This window comes from Triticum aestivum, chromosome 7D (assembly GCF_018294505.1).
Source record: "Triticum aestivum cultivar Chinese Spring chromosome 7D, IWGSC CS RefSeq v2.1, whole genome shotgun sequence".
NCBI lineage: Eukaryota > Viridiplantae > Streptophyta > Magnoliopsida > Poales > Poaceae > Triticum > Triticum aestivum.
In genome coordinates, this window is record NC_057814.1 from 200,166,981 (window position 1) to 200,184,188 (window position 17,208).

Consider the following 17,208-nt stretch of genomic DNA (forward strand, 5'->3'; position numbering starts at 1 on the left):
GCGCCTCGTCCCCTCGAGCCCCTGGTGCTTTACCTTGCCGCCACTCCCTACTCCGCCAGCGCGGTGCTAGTGGCGGTACGGGAGGAGTGCCAGGCCAAGAGTCCCGCCGCGCCGTGCCACACGCCCAACAGAAGCGATGCGACAGCAAGAGGATGCCGCAAGGGCCGCCACAACGATAACGAACGATCAGGTCCAGCCAGACGGCGTTCTCGGGCCTGCAGAGACCCTAATGGATGGCCAGGCTCCGGGGGTCTCGTCACCTCAGGGAGCGCCCTGGTGACACATGGGAATTATCGTCAAGCTAGTTTTCATCACGCTCATATGATTCGCGTTCGTTACTTCGATAATTTGATATGTGGGTGGACCGGTGCTTGGGTACTGCCCTTCCTTGGACAACCATCCCACTTATGATTAACCCCTCTTACAAGCATCCACAACTACAAAAGAAGTATTAAGGTAAACCTAACCATAGCATGAAACATATGCATCCAAATAAGCCCCTTACGAAGCAACGCATAAACTAGGGTTTAAGCTTCTGTCACTCTAGCAACCCATCATCTACTTATTACTTCCCAATGTCTTCCTCTCGGCCCAAACAATGGTGAAGTGTCATGTAGTCGACGTTCACATAACACCACTAGAGGAAAGACAACATACATCTCATGAAAATATCGAACGAATACCAAATTCACATGAGTACTTATAGCAAGACTTCTCCCATGTCCTCGGGAACAAATGTAACTACTCACAAATCATATTCATGTTCATAATCAGAGGGGTATTAATATGCATAAAGGATCTGAACATATGATCTTCCACCAAATAAAGCAACTAGCATCAACTACAAGGAGTAATCAACAGTACTAGCAACGCACAGGTACCAATCTGAGGTTTTGAGACAAAGATTGGATGCAAGAGATGAACTAGGGTTTGAGATGAAATGGTGCTGGTGAAGATGTTGATGTAGAATGACCCCCTCCCGATGAGAGGATCGATGGTCATGATTTCCCCCTCCCGGAGGGATGTTTCCCCGGTAGAACAGCTCCGCCGGAGCCCTAGATTGGTTTCGCCAGGTTCCGCCTCGAGACGGCGGCGCTTTGTCCCGAAAGCTTCCTCCTCATTTTTTCCAGAGCAAAAGACTTCATATAGCCAAACATTGGCACCGGAGGCCTGCCAGGGGGCCCACGAGGCAGGGGCGCGCCCAGGGGGTAGGGCGCGCCCCCCACCCTCGTGGACGGTGGGTGGCCCACCCTCTGGTGCTTTCTTGGCCCGATATTTTTTATATGTTCCAGAACTGACTTTCGTGGAGTTTCAAGACTTTTGGAGTTGTGCAGAATAGGTCTCTAATATTTGCTCCTTTTCCAGCCCAGAATTCCACCTGCTGGCATTCTCCCTCTTCATGTAAACCTTATAAAATAAGAGAGAATAGGCATAAGTATTGTGACATAATGTGTAATAACAGCCCATAATGCAATAAATATCGATATTAAAGCATGATGCAAAATGGACGTATCAACTCCCCCAAGCTTAGACCTCGCTTGACCTCTAGCGGAAGCCGATAACGAAAAATATGTCCACATGTTTGGAGATAGAGGTGTCGATAAAATAAAATACGGACATGAGGGCATCATGATCATTCTTATAACAGAAACATATATATATATATATATATATATATATATATATTGTCATATGATTTCTTATGCTAAAGTAACAATCTATTCACAAAGTAAAGTATGAATCAGAAACTTCATTGAAAACTAACAAACTATAATCTCGGTCATTGAAGCAATTGCAACTTATCATCACATCGGAAAGAGTCAATATAAGAGCTTTTCAGCAAGTCCACATACTCAACTATCATTTAGTCTTTCACAATTGCTAACACTCACGCAATACTTATGGGTATGGAGTTTTAATCGGACACAGAGAAAGATAGGGGCTTATAGTGTTGCCTCCCAACCTTTTACCTCAAGGGTAATGTCAACAATAATAGTTCATGATAACTTACATCCAATTGGATATATATATCAGGATCTTTCCAACACAATGTGCTTGCCAAAGGATAAAGTGTAAAAAGGAAAGGTGAAGATCACCGCGACTCTTGCATAAGACATAAAGCAAAAATAAAAGATAGGCCCTTCGCAGAGGGAAGCAGAGGTTGTCATGTGCTTTTATGGCTGGATGCACAAAATCTTAATGCGAAAGAACGTCACTTTATATTGCCACTTGTGATAGGGACCTTTATTATGCAGTCCGTCGCTTTTATTGCTTCCATATCACAAGATCGTATAAAGCTTATTTTCTCCACACTAATAGATCATACATATTTAGAGAGCAATTTTTATTGCATGCAACAATGAAAACTTACTTGAAGGATCTTACTCAATCCATTGGTAGGTATGGTGGACACTCATGGCAAAACTGGGTTTAAGGATATTCGGAAGCACAAGTAGTATCTCTACTTGGTGCAAGGAATTTGGCTAGCATGAGGCAGAATGGCAAGCCCAACATGTTGGATGATCCATGAAAATATACTTTATTTCGGATATAAGAAAACATAACCCATTACGTTGTCTTCCTTGTCCAACATCAAGTTTTTATCATGTCATATTTTAGTGAGTGCTCACAATGATAAAATATGTCCAAGATAGTATATTTATATGTGAAAACCTCTCTTTCTTTATTACTTCCTATTAATTGCAACGATGACCAAAACTATGTTTGTCAACTCTCAACAACTTTTATTCATCATACTATTTTATATGTGAAGTCATTACACTCCATAAGATCAATATGATCTCTTTAATTCTTTTTATTCTTTCTTTTATTCCCTTAAGATCATAGCAAGGTAACCAAGCCCTCGACTCAAAACTAATCTTTATTATATACATGATGGTTTCGATAGGGAACGTCCTACCTTTGGGGATGAAACGATATCCATTGCCTCTTATTGCTTTCAAATTTTTTCTAGTGTCAACATAGAACAACAGGGGTGTTGTGTCAATTTTTGTGATTTTTCGGGGTTCGTTTGGACATTTTTATGCATTAACTGGGTTTTCTAGGCATTTTATGTGCATAATTCAAATTTGAACTACAAGCACATGCTCTAATGCACAAAAGTTGGTTGAAAAATCTAATCTGTGTCCTTGGGTGAATTTCTAGGTCCCATGCAAGTGATGAGAATGAAATTCAAACACCAGGGCACTGTTGATTCCGGCAAAACATTGAGATGGCTGGTTTTTAAATTCTAGTAAATCCAAAACTCATCTGAAATTCATGAAACTTGGCATGCTATCATGCAGCGGCATCAACATGTCGTGGTAAAAAATTGTCACATTCGGGGCAGGTTCGGCTATATGGTTCTCACAAACCAGAGCTTCTCGCAACAAGCATGATGGTTTCGGTAGGGAACGTCCCACACGTCCCACCTTTGGGGACGAAACGATATCCATTGCCTCTTATTGCTTTCAAAAATTTTCTCGTGTCAAGATAGGACAACAGGAGTGTTGTGTCAATTTTTGGGATTTTTGGGGTTTGTTTTGACATATTTATGCATTAACTGGGTTTTCAATGCATTTATGTGCATAATTCAAATTTGAACTACATGCACATGATCCAGTGCATATAAATTGGTTGAAAAATCAAATCTGTGTCCTTGGGTGCATGCTTAGGTCCCATGCAAGAAATGGGAATGAATTTCAAACACCAGGGCACTGTTGATTGCCGGCAAAACATTGAGATGCCTGGTTTTTAAATAGTAAATCCAAAACTCGTCTGAAATTCATGAAACTTGGCATCCTATCATGGAATGGCACCCGACAGCAGCTTGACCTTGACTGAACGGGAGGTGTGCGAGCGCAGTCCGGTGCGCAGGCTGACTGAGAAGCGTTCAAGCTGTCCTCCAATGCGCAGGCTCACCGAGAAGCATGCGAGCTGTACGCTGTGCATGCTCACTGGGAAGCGAGCCCTTTGACATCCATGGCCACCCGCCTTCCTCTTCATTAATGGCGCCCGAGCTGCTGTTTAATACGGGCGGCCTTACTATTCGCCTCCCATTCCCCTCCCTTCCGCAGACCTCCACCAACGCCATGGCGCAGAACAATCATCTGCCACTACTCTTCAAGTTTGGTGAAGTCGACTCCGAGCCGGAGGAGATAGAAAATAAGGAGGAATGGGGCCTCATGGACATGGCCCAGAACGAGCTAGCCACGGCGGTTGCTGCCCCCGCTCACGTCCCAGCTCCCATCCCCGCGCCCGCGCCAGCGACCATCCCCATAGCATTGATGGGCTGGTCGCCGAGCACTATCGCAGAGCTGGAAGCCACGGGCGTCAGCGAGGTCTCCCCGGACCCGCACGAGCTCGTGTACATGTCAGTGCCAACGCCCGTGCTTGTGCCCGTGCGCGCCCCTCCACCCACCGTGGTGCCGGCCCCCATGCGTTTGGCTGCACCGGCCGCGCACGTGCCCATGCCCGTGCGCGCACCCCCCTCTGCGTCATGGGACGCTGCCGTCGACCGCTACCTCTCAGCGGCGCCAGTTGCTGTCCTCCCGCGCCCCACCCGTCGATCGCGCGACGACATGATGTTTGATTTACAAGTGTAGAACATTTTGTGCTACCTTGAAGACTTCAACAACGGTGTCCCAGAGGACAACAACGACAACGACGGTGCGGCACGCCGCCTCCGCCGCCGCCGGAAATAGTTTTTTGGGGTTTAATACTGTATCTTGAATTCTCGATCATATGAATATAAATTCACAGTGTGACTAAATGAAAGATATGTTTTGAATGAACTTGCGTTTTTCTCTCTTAATGTACAGACTTATCAAATGATTTTATTTTGAAAAAAACGTCAATGGTTTTTAAATATAAAACACTCATCGCAAACGTTTAGTTAGAACACCCGGACGCAAACCGACAGCTTCCCCAGGAAGCCAAGGGAAAATGTGTCGAGCAGGATTTCTGCATCCGTTCAACGCAAACGGTTGTTTTGCATGTCCCGTGTGCAACCACGTACAAACAATTGGGTAAGATTTGCATATCTATCATTTTGGGTATGTTGCCATTTGTCAAACTAGAAAGATTGACATTTATTTATCTAGTAACACTGCCATTTGTCAACCTTGTAACACTATGATTTGACAAAATATGCGGCTAAAAATCACTAGCACTATCTAACTTTTGTAACTAAAATCACTAGCACTGTTCATATGGACACCACTAGCAGGCGTGAGTTGATGGACCCATATGCAAATGTACCATTGATTACATACAACAAGTCATCAGCCCACAACGACAACGAGGGTACACGTTGGATTATAGATCATTTCCAACAAAACATTCTAGTAAAGTTTTTCAAACACAACAAATAACAAAGCGATGAAATGAACTTCAGCTCAACCACTCGTCGGCGTTGGAAACGCTTGCTTTGAACCAGAAGTGATTCTCTAGGAAGGCCAGCTATTGTCAATATCAAGACCAACGCAGGACTGATCATCCAGGCTGAAGCGGCCTATGTCAGGACCCATATTGGGACGGTAGGGAAGCATAGCAATGTCCGAGGTATAGATACAGTTGCTTCTCATAAATGATAGTCATGTTGTGTCAACAGCAGCTGGATCGCCTTCCACCATTATTGGATAGTTTTTTCCAAGGAATGGCGAGTTTCCTCCAAGACTTTCAATACTGAACCAGGGAGAAGGTGCTGGCACTAGTACACTAGTATCCATCCCGAATACCCTGCAGCAGATGTTGGAATAGGTCCGGAGAGTGCGACCATGCGAGACAACACCTGCTTCCTTAGTAACATCAGCAGTGCCCTGTATACAGACAAGAAGAGGTGATCCATCGGAATAAGTTGCCAGGCGCCACTGAGTATATGGGTCCTGCTCGTCCTCATGCTAGTGGTGGAATGTTCACAGGACCTTGGAAACACAAGAAGGTTAATTAATTAGTAAAGATAAACTAGCTAACCCGCATGCATGTGGATGAAACAATTATAATTACAGTGGAAGACAAACGTACTGAAAGCATGATGATTCCATGCAAAAATAGTGCCACGAGTGGTGGCAGCAAACACAACCCTCGTATTGAATTGCATCACAGTACTCATCCGTGTACAGAAATTGATTTTTGAGCAATATCCATTGAGGCGTGGAAGTAAGGAAGGAAACAAGCTTGTCGAAGATAGCAAGAACTTCATAATTCGTGTAATCCCAAGAGCGGTTGGGAACTCGACAAATTGCTATCTTCCGTAGACGATAGTCACCATGATCGTATTTGAACTCACGTTGAATACCGGTGGACTCAGCCTCTGGATAGTCGTCTGAGATTTTTGGAAGTGGAAGCCAGTGACGAGTGTACACATTCAAATGTTCCCACTCGCAGTTGTACCAAATATAAACAACCCAATATCCATTTGCGCCTGCCCAAGCCTTGCCCTCAAGCGATGGCATCTTAACATCATATGTATCATTATCAAGCGACATCAACTTGCACAAGGCGAGGCTTCCCTCGTCCCTGTGCCAGTCAGCAGGGTCACGGCAATGAAGATAGGGGAGAGCAAACCGCACCTTCACCCTTGGGTTCCCTGTAATGATGTTATTAGTTGAGTCGAGAATGGTCTTGAATGAACCTGCCATGCTAGCTGTGGTGATGATGTTGCACCGATTAATGAGTTCCTCCACCGCGTCATCATTCAGATCGGGGCAAGAATAATGGGGTTGTTTCCGGCTTGTTCCCTCCATGGAGAAGATGATCGAACAATGGCAGAAGGAAGGGTGAAGGCGAATGGAGGAGGGAGGAAGAGCGTGCGACAGTAGTTCCAAATCGAGAGTGAAAGGCGAAGAGGCGGTGGTCGGTTGCCACGGTACATGAAGAGGCGCCTGGGGAGCGAACTGTTTCCACAGAGGTCACACATTGACGACAAGGGCCGAGTGAACCGCATGCATATATCGCACACTCCTTGATCTTGTTGACCATTTCTTTTGTGTTACCTAATCACAAACAGTTCATCGAAGTGAACCATATGCTGTATATCGCACACACCTTCATCTGGCTAACCGTTTCTTTTGTGTTGCCTAATCACAAACAGTTCATCTGAGTGAACTGTATGCTGTGTATCGCACACGCCTTCATCCGGCTGCCCGTTTCTTTTGTTCCTCCTCATTGCTAACAGTTAATTTAACTAAACCGTATGCCCTTCATCGCACACGCAACTAAAACCTGAACCATGTTTGATGCATCCTTCATCGCAAACGTTTTATACATTTCTGAAGGTTTTCATAGAACACCGTTTGCGATTATTGCATTGCACACAGTTTCTCGAAGGGTCTCTGATCGTAGTGTCGCGTTAGCAGCATCCTGCAGTAGTCTATGTCGACACATGGCACAGCCCAATAGTGGCCTATTTTAGGTAAAAAGGTCGGCCCAGCTAAAGGCCCACCATGTTTTTTCACACACTAGTGGGCTGGCCCGTTCACAGCCTGCCATGTTTCGGGTCAAATTGAGGCCCATACTAGATCAGGCCCGTTCACAGCCTGCCGTGTTTTGGGCCAAATTACGGCCCATATCGGATTAGGCCCGTTAACATGCCACTGTTCTTTTGGGCCCATTCTAAGGCAGGTTAGCTCACGGACTCGATTACATAGAAGGATCATAACGCAAAACTCAAAACTAGATCATACTAAAACTTTATTCTACTAGATCAAGATATTACCAAAAGGATCGAACTAAGAAAAAGGTAAAGATAGAAGTGTGATGGTGATACGATACCGGGGCACCTCCCTCAAGCTTGGCAGTTGCCAAGGGGAGTGCCCATACCCATATATTTATGTCTCTTTCTTCGGAGGGGGTGATGTGATATTCTTGGCGATGATGCCCCTCAAGATACGGTTCTCTTCCTCGAGCTTATTGACTTGCTGCTTGAGGACCATTATTTCCTTACGGAGCTTGCCCGTGACGGCTAAAGGTCCTTTCAACCATGGATGTTGCATAGCCGCGGGAGAACAAGTAACACTCTTTTTCATATTTTCATAAGAAAGAAATCTAACATTGGAAGGGATGACCGAGTTTGGAATAGTTGAGGTCTGTAGTTCCCCATCATGAATCCGGCTCGGAAACGAGAAGTAACTTCTTGATCCTCTTCCATGGCATCTATCCTTTTCAAGTCGGCCACCATCTCTTCCTCCGTTGACGGCCCAAAGTGGTCAGCATCACTGTTTGCTCCTGGTCCCGGTGTCGGATGAGACACCCGACTCTCCCCGACTGACTCATGAGAAGACATCTTGCTCTAATCTGCGGTAGAAACAACTCAAAACGAAAAATAGAGGATATTTGCGTGGTACGGTGGTCAAAACCTTCGGGAGACTATATAATGAATTTTTACCGACCAAAAGAAGTATCGTGCAAGAAAACGGAGTCCGGAGGGCACACGAGGTGCCCACGAGGCAGGGGGTTGGGCGCGCCCTCCACCCTCGTGGATGCCTCGTGTCCTCTTCGGACTACTTCTTATTTTCCTATTTTCTTAAATATTCCAAAATGGAGAGAAATTGCTATTAGAACTGTTTTGGAGTCGGTTTACTTACAGTACCACATACCTATTCCTTTTCGGGGTCTGAAACTTTCTGGAAAGTGTCCCTTATGTATTCCTCCGGGGTTACGGTTTCAATAACATTGGTTTCAACATTTATAGGATTACCTGAGATGTAATGTTTGATTCTTTGACCGTTCACCACCTTCGGATTTGTGCCTTCGAAGTTGTTGATTTTTATGGCACCGAAATGATAGACCTCCTCGATAACGTAAGGACCTTCCCATTTAGAGAGGAGTTTTCCTGCAAAAAATCTTAAACGAGAGTTTTATAGCAAAACATAGTCACCTATATTAAACTCATGCTTTTGTATCCTTTTGTCATGCCATCCTTTAAGTTTTTCTTTAAATAGTTGGCATTCTCATAGGCTTGGGTTCCCCATTCATCAAGTGAGCTGATGTCAAATAGTCTCTTCTCAGCGGCAAGTTTGAAATCATAATTGAGCTCTTTAATGGCCCAATATGCCTTATGTTCTAGTTCAAGAGGTAAGTGACATGCTTTTCCATAAACCATTTTATATGGAGACATACCCATAGGATTTTTATATGCAGTTCTATAGGCCCATAATGCATCATCAAGTTTTTTGGACCAATTCTTTCTAGATCTATTAACAGACTTGACCACTAGATTGTGGATGGTATGGAGATGCAATTCTATGCTTAACATCATACTTAGCAAGCATTTTACGAAAAGCATCATGAATAAAATGTGAACCACCATCAGTAATTAAATATCTAGGGACTCCAAACCTCGGAAAAATAACTTCTTTAAGCAGCTTAATAGAGGTGTTATGATCAGCACTACTAGTTGGGATAGCTTCTACCCACTTAGTAACGTAATCAACAGCAACTAAAATATGTGTATACCCATTAGAGGAAGGAAACGGTCCCATATAATCAAAGCCCCAAACATCAAATGGTTCAATAACAAGTGAATAGTTCATAGGCATTTCTTGAGATCTACTAATATTACCAATTCTTTGACATTCATCACAAGAAGAGACAAACTTACGGGCGTCCTTGAAAAGAGTAGGCCAATAAATATCAGATTGCAATACCTTATGTGCAGTTCTATCTCCAGCGTGGTGTCCTCCATAAGCCTTGGAGTGACACTTGCGTAGGATCTTTTCCTGTTCATGCTCAGGTACACACTGTCTAATAACACCATCTACTCCTTCTTTATAAAGGTCTGGGTCATCCCAGAAGTAATGTCTTAAATCATAGAAGAACTTTTTCTTTTGCTGGTATGTGAAACTAGGTGGTATAAATTTAGCAACAATGTAACTAGCATAATCAGCATACCATGGAGTAGTACGAGAAGCATTTATGACAGCTAATTGTTCATCAGGAAAGCTATCATCAATAGGTAGTGGGTCATCGAGAACATTCTCTAACTTAGATAAGTTGTCTGCAACCGGGTTCTCTGCTCCCTTTCTATCAATAATATGCAAATCAAATTCTTGTAGCAAGAGAACCCATCTAATAAGTCTAGGTTTAGCATCTTTATTTTCCATAAGGTATTTAATAGCAGCATGATTGGTGTGAACAGTTACTTTAGAATCAACAATATAAGGTCTGAACTTATCACAAGCAAATACAATGGCTAAAAATTCTTTTTTAATAGTAGCATAATTTCTCTGGGCACTGTCTAGAGTTTTACTAGCATATTGGATAACATTTAATTTCTTATCAACTCTTTGTCCTAGAACAGCACCTACAGCATAATCACTAGCATCACACATAATTTCAAAGGGTAGATTCCAATCAAGTGGCTGAACAATAGGTGCAAAAATCAAGGCTTTCTTAAGTATTTCAAATGCTTCTACACAATCATCATCAAAGACAAAAGGAATATCTTTTTGTAAGAGATTAGTCAGAGGCCTAGAAATTTTTCAGAAGTCCTTAATGAACCTCCTATAAAACCGGCATGACCAAGGAAACTTCTTATACCTTTAATGTCCTTGGGACACGACATCTTTTCTATAGCGTCAACTTTAGTTCTCAACTTCAATACCTCTTTCAGAAATTTTATGCCCCAAGACAACACCTTCATTAACCATAAAGTGGCATTTCTCCCAATTCAAGACAAGGTTAGTTTCCTCACATCTCTGCAAAACTCGATCAAGATTGCTCAAGCAATCATCAAAAGAAGTTCCATAAATGGAGAAATCATCCATGAAAACCTCAACAATCTTTTCACAAAAATCAGAGAATATAGCCATCATGCATCTTTGAAAGGTAGCAGGTGCATTACGTAAACCAAAAGGCATACATCTATAAGCAAAGGTACCGAAAGGGCAAGTAAAAGTGTTCTTTTCTTGATCCTCTTTTGACACGGGTATTTGAGAGAAACCAGAATAACCATCTAGAAAGCAAAAATGCGTATGTTTGGATAATATTTCTAGCATGTGATCAATAAAAGGTAAAGGGTAATGATCTTTTTTAGTAGCTTTATTTAATTTGCGGAAATCAGTTACCATTCTATAACCTGTAACAATTCTTTGTGGGATCAGTTCATATTTATCATTAGGAACAACGGTAATACCTCCCTTCTTACCGACACAATGGACAGGATTTACCCACTGACTATCAGCAACGGGATAGATTATACCTGCCTTCAGAAGCTTTAGTATCTCTTTTCTTACCACTTCTTTCATTTTAGGATTTAATCATCGTTGGTGATCAACAACTGGTTTAGCGTCTTTCTCCAATTTTATTTTGTGCTGGCATAAAGTGGGACTAGTGCCCTTAAGATCATCAAGAGTATATCCAATAGCAGCGTGGTGCTTCTTCAGAGTTTTCAATAATTTCTTTTCTTCATGCTCTGAAAGGTTATCACTAATAATGACATGATATATGTCCTTTTCATCAAGATAAGCATATTTAAGAGTATCAGGTAATGGTTTAAGCTCGAACACGGGATCACCCTTGGGTGGAGGAGGATCCCCTAAGATTTCAACAGGCAAGTTGTGTTTCAAAATAGGTCCCTATTTAAAGAATACTTCATCTATTTCCCTTCTTTCATTCATAAACATATCATTTTCATGATCTAGCAAATATTGTTCTAAAGGATCATTAGGAGGCACGGCAATAGAAGCAAGACCAATAATTTCATCTTTACTAGGCAATTCTTTATCATGGGGTTGTCCACGAAATTTAGCAAAATTAAAATCATGAGACATATCCCTAAACCAACAGAAACAATATCCTTTTTGCAAACTATCTTAGCATTAACAGTATTCAAGAAGGGTCTACCAAATATAATGGGACAAAAGTTATCTTGTGGGGAAGCAAGAACTAGAAAATCGGTAGGATATTTAATTTTCCAACACAAGACTTCAACATCTCTAACAATCCCAACCGGTGAGATAGTATCTCTATTGGCAAGCTTAATAGTAACATTAATATCTTCTATGTTAGCAGGTGCAATATCATGTATAATTTCTTTATATAAGGTATAAGGTATTGCACTGACACTAGCACCCATATCACATAAGCCATGATAACAGTGATCTGGTCTTTTAACCGAAACAACAAGCATGCCAACAACAGTTCTATGTTTATCTTTAGTATCAAGTTTAGCAATTCTAGCAGCTTCATCACAGAAGTAAATAACATGCCCGTCAATATTGTCAACCAAGAGATCTTTAACCATAGCAATACTAGGTTCAACTTTAATTTGCTCAGAGGGTTTAGATGTTCTAATATTACTTTTGTTGACCACAGTTGAAGCTTTAGCATGATCCTTTATTCTAACAGGGAAAGGTGGTTTCTCAATATAAGCGGTAGGGACAATAGGATCAACATTGTAAGTGATAGTATTTTCTTCAACTTTAATAGGTTCAACTACTTTTACTTCAATGGGAGGATGATATTTAAACCACTTCTCCTTAGGGAGATCAACATGAGTAGCAAAGGATTCACACAAAGAAGCTACTATCTCAGAGTCAAGTCCATATTTAGTGCTAAATTCACGAAAAACATCGGTATCCATAAAAGATTTAACACAATCAAACTTAGGTGTTATACCTGACTCCTTACCTTCCTCGGGTTCCCAATCTTCAGAGTTGTGTTTAATTCTTTCCAATAAATCCCATTTGAATTCAATAGTCTTCATCATAAAAGAACCAGTACAAGAAGTATCGAGCATGGAGCGATTATTGAGGGAAAGCCGAGCATAAAATTTTTGAATAATAATTTCTCTTGAGAGCTCAAGATTGGGGCGTGAATATAACATTGACTTAAGCCTCCCCCAAGCTTGAGCGATACTTTCTCCTTCGCGAGGCCAGAAATTATAAATATAATTACGATCACGATGAACCAGATGCATAGGATAAAACTTCTGATGAAATTCCAATTTCAATCGGTTGTAATTCCATGATCCATTATCATCACATATCCTAAACCATGTCAATGCCTTTCCCTTCAAATATAAAGGGAAGACCTTCTTCTTGATAACATCCTCGGGCATAACTGCAAGCTTAAATAATCCACAAACTTCATCCACATAGATTAGGTGCAAATCGGGATGCAATGTTCCATCTCCTGTAAAAGGATTAGCTAGCAGTTTCTCTATCATACCCGAAGGAATCTCAAGTAAACATTTTCAGTAGGTTCAGTAGGTTTAGGAGCAACTCTTTTCTCTACTGGTCGGGGTGAAGATACCCCGAACAAGCCCCTCAAAGGATTACTTTCCATAGTAACAAGTGACCGTAAATTTCAGCACACTATATACATTTTTCCTTACCAAAGGCGCTTCACTCCCCGGCAACGGCGCCAGAAAAGAGTCTTGATGACCCACAATTATAGGGGATCTATCGTAATCCTTTCGATAAGTAAGAGTATCGAACCCAACGAGGAGCAGAAGGAAATGACAACCAGTTTTCGGTAAGGTACTCTCTGCAAGCACTGAAATTATCGGTAACAGATAGTTTTGTGATAAGGTAATTTGTAACGGGTAACGAGTAACAAAAGTAAACAATGTGCAGCAAGGTGGCCCAATCCTTTTTGTAGAAAAGGACAAGCCTGGACAAACTCTTATATAAAGGAAAACGCTCCCGAGGACACATGGGAATTATCGTCAAGCTAGTTTTCATCACGCTCATATGATTCGCGTTCGTTACTTTGATAATTTGATATGTGGGTGGACCGGTGCTTGGGTACTGCCCTTCCTTGTACAAGGATTCCACTTACGATTAACCCCTCTTGCAACAATCCGCAACTACAAAAGAAATATTAAGGTAAACCTAACCATAGCATGAAACATATGGATCCAAATCAGCCCCTTACGAAGCAACGCATAAACTAGTGTTTAAGCTTCTGTCACTCTAGCAACCCATCATCTACTTATTACTTTCCAATGTCTTCCTCTAGTCCCAAACAACGGTGAAGTGTCATGTAGTCGACGTTCACATAACACCACCAGAGGAAAGACAACAACATCTCATGAAATATCGAACGAATACCAAATTCACATGACTACTTATAGCAAGACTTCTCCCATGTCCTCAGGAACAAACGTAACTACTCACAAACCATATTCATGTTCATAATCAGAGGGGTATTAATTTGCATAAAGGATCTGAACATATGATCTTCCACCAAATAAAGCAACTAGCATCAACTATATGGCGTAATCAACACTACTAGCAACCCACAGGTACCAATCTGAGGTTTTGAGACAAAGATTGGATACAAGAGATGAACTAGGGTTTGAGATGAGATGGTGCTGGTGAAGATGTTGATGGAGATTGACCCCCTCCCGATGAGACGATCGATGGTGATGATTTCCCCTTCCCGGAGGGATGTTTCCCCGGCAAAACAGCTCTGCCGGAGCCATAGATTGGTTTCGCCAGGTTCCGCCTCGAGACGGCGGCGCTTCGTCCCGAAAGCTTCCTCCTCATTTTTTCCAGGGCAAAAGACTCCATATAGCCAAAGATGGGCACTGGAGGCCTGCCAGGGGGCCCACGAGGCAGCGGGCGCGCCCTGGGGGGTAGGGCGCCCCCCACCCTCGTGGACGGTGGGTGGCCCCCTTCTGGTGCTTTCTTCGCCCAATATTTTTTATATATTCCAAAACTGACTTTCATGGAGTTTCATGACTTTTGGAGTTGTGCAGGATAGGTCTCTAATATTTGCTCCTTTTCCAGCCTAGAATTCCAGCTGCTGGTATTCTCCCTCTTCATGTAAACCTTGTAAAATAAGAGAGAATAGGCATAAGTATTGTGACATAATGTGTAATAACAGCCCATAATGCAATAAATATCTATATAAAAGCATGATGCAAAATCGATGTATCATCTCCCCCAAGCTTGGACTTCGCTTCTCCTCAAGCGGAAGACGATAACGAAAAATATGTCCACATGTTTGGAGATAGAGGTGTCGATAAAATAAAATACGGACATGAGGGCATCATGATCATTCTTATAAGAGAAACATATATATATATTGTCATATGATTTCTTATGCTAAAGTAACAATTTATTCACAAATAAAGTATGAATTAGAAACTTCATTGAAAACTAACAAACTATAATCTCGGTCATTGAAGCAATTGCAATTTATCATAACATCGGAAAGAGTCAATATAAGAGCTTTTCAGCAAGTCCACATACTCAACTATCATTTAGTCTTTCACAATTGCTAACACTCACGCAATACTTGTGGGTATGGAGTTTTAATCGGACACAGAGAAAGATAGGGGCTTATAGTGTTGCCTCCCAACCTTTTACCTCAAGGGTAATGTCAACAATAATATTTCATGATAACTTACATCCAATTGGATATATATATCAGGATCTTTCCAACACAATGTGCTCGCCAAGGATAAAGTGTAAAAAAGAAAGGTGAAGATCACCGTGACTCTTGCATAAGACATAAAGCAAAAATAAAAGATAGGCCCTTCGCAGAGGGAAGCAGAGGTTGTCATGTGCTTTTATGGCTGGATGCACAAAATCTTAATGCGAAAGAAGATCACTTTATATTGCCACTTGTGAAAGGGACCTTTATTATGCAGTCCGTCGCTTCTATTGCTTCCATATCACAAGATCGTATAAAGCTTATTTTCTCCACACTAATAGATCATGCATATTTAGAGAGCAATTTTTATTGCATGCAACAATGACAACTTACTTGAAGTATCTTACTTAATCCATAGGTAGGTATGGTGGACACTCATGGCAAAACTGGGTTTAAGGATATTCGGAAGCACAAGTAGTATCTCTACTTGGTGCAAGGAATTTGGCTAGCATGAGGCGGAATGGCAAGCCCAACATGTTGGATGATCCATGACAATATACTTTATTTCGGATATAAGAAAACATAACCCATTACGTTGTCTTCCTTGTCCAACATCAAGTTTTTATCATGTCATATTTCAATGAGTGCTCACAATGATAAAATATGTCCAAGATAGTATATTTATATGTGAAAATCTCTCTTTCTTTATTACTTCCTATTAATTGCAACGATGACCAAAACTATGTTTGTCAACTCTCAACAACTTTTATTCATCATACTATTTTATATGTGAAGTCATTACTCTCCATAAGATCAATATGATCTCTTTAATTCTTTTTACTCTTTCTTTTATTCCCTTAAGATCATAGCAAGGTAACCAAGCCCTCGACTCAAAACTAATCTTTATTATATACATGATGGTTTCGATAGGGAACGTCCTACCTTTGGGGATGAAACAATATCCATTGCCTCTTATTGCTTTCAAATTTTTTCTAGTGTCAACATAGAACAACAGGGGTGTTGTGTCAATTTTTGTGATTTTTCGGGGTTCGTTTGGACATTTTTATGCATTAACTGGGTTTTCTAGGCATTTTATGTGCATAATTCAAATTTGAACTACAAGCACATGCTCTAATGCACAAAAGTTGGTTGAAAAATCTAATCTGTGTCCTTGGGTGAATTTCTAGGTCCCATGCAAGTGATGAGAATGAAATTCAAACACCAGGGCACTGTTGATTCCGGCAAAACGTTGAGATGGCTGGTTTTTAAATTCTAGTAAATCCAAAACTCATCTGAAATTCATGAAACTTGGCATGGTATCATGCAGCGGCATCAACATGTCGTGGTAAAAAATTGTCACATTCGGGGCAGGTTCGGCTATATGGTTCTCACAAACCAGAGCTTCTCGCAACAAGCATGATGGTTTCGGTAAGGAACGTCCCACACGTCCCACCTTTGGGGACGAAACGATATCCATTGCCTCTTATTGCTTTCAAAAATTTTCTCGTGTCAAGATAGGACAACAGGAGTGTTGTGTCAATTTTTGGGATTTTTGGGGTTTGTTTTGACATATTTATGCATTAACTGGGTTTTCAATGCATTTATGTGCATAATTCAAATTTGAACTACATGCACATGATCCAGTGCATATAAATTGGTTGAAAAATCAAATCTATGTCCTTGGGTGCATGCTTAGGTCCCATGCAAGAAATGGGAATGAATTTCAAACACCAGGGCACTGTTGATTGCCGGCAAAACATTGAGATGCCTGGTTTTTAAATAGTAAATCCAAAACTCGTCTGAAATTCATGAAACTTGGCATGCTATCATGGAATGGCACCCGACATGTTGTGGCAGTTTTCGTGTCCATTTTAAGAGAAGGCG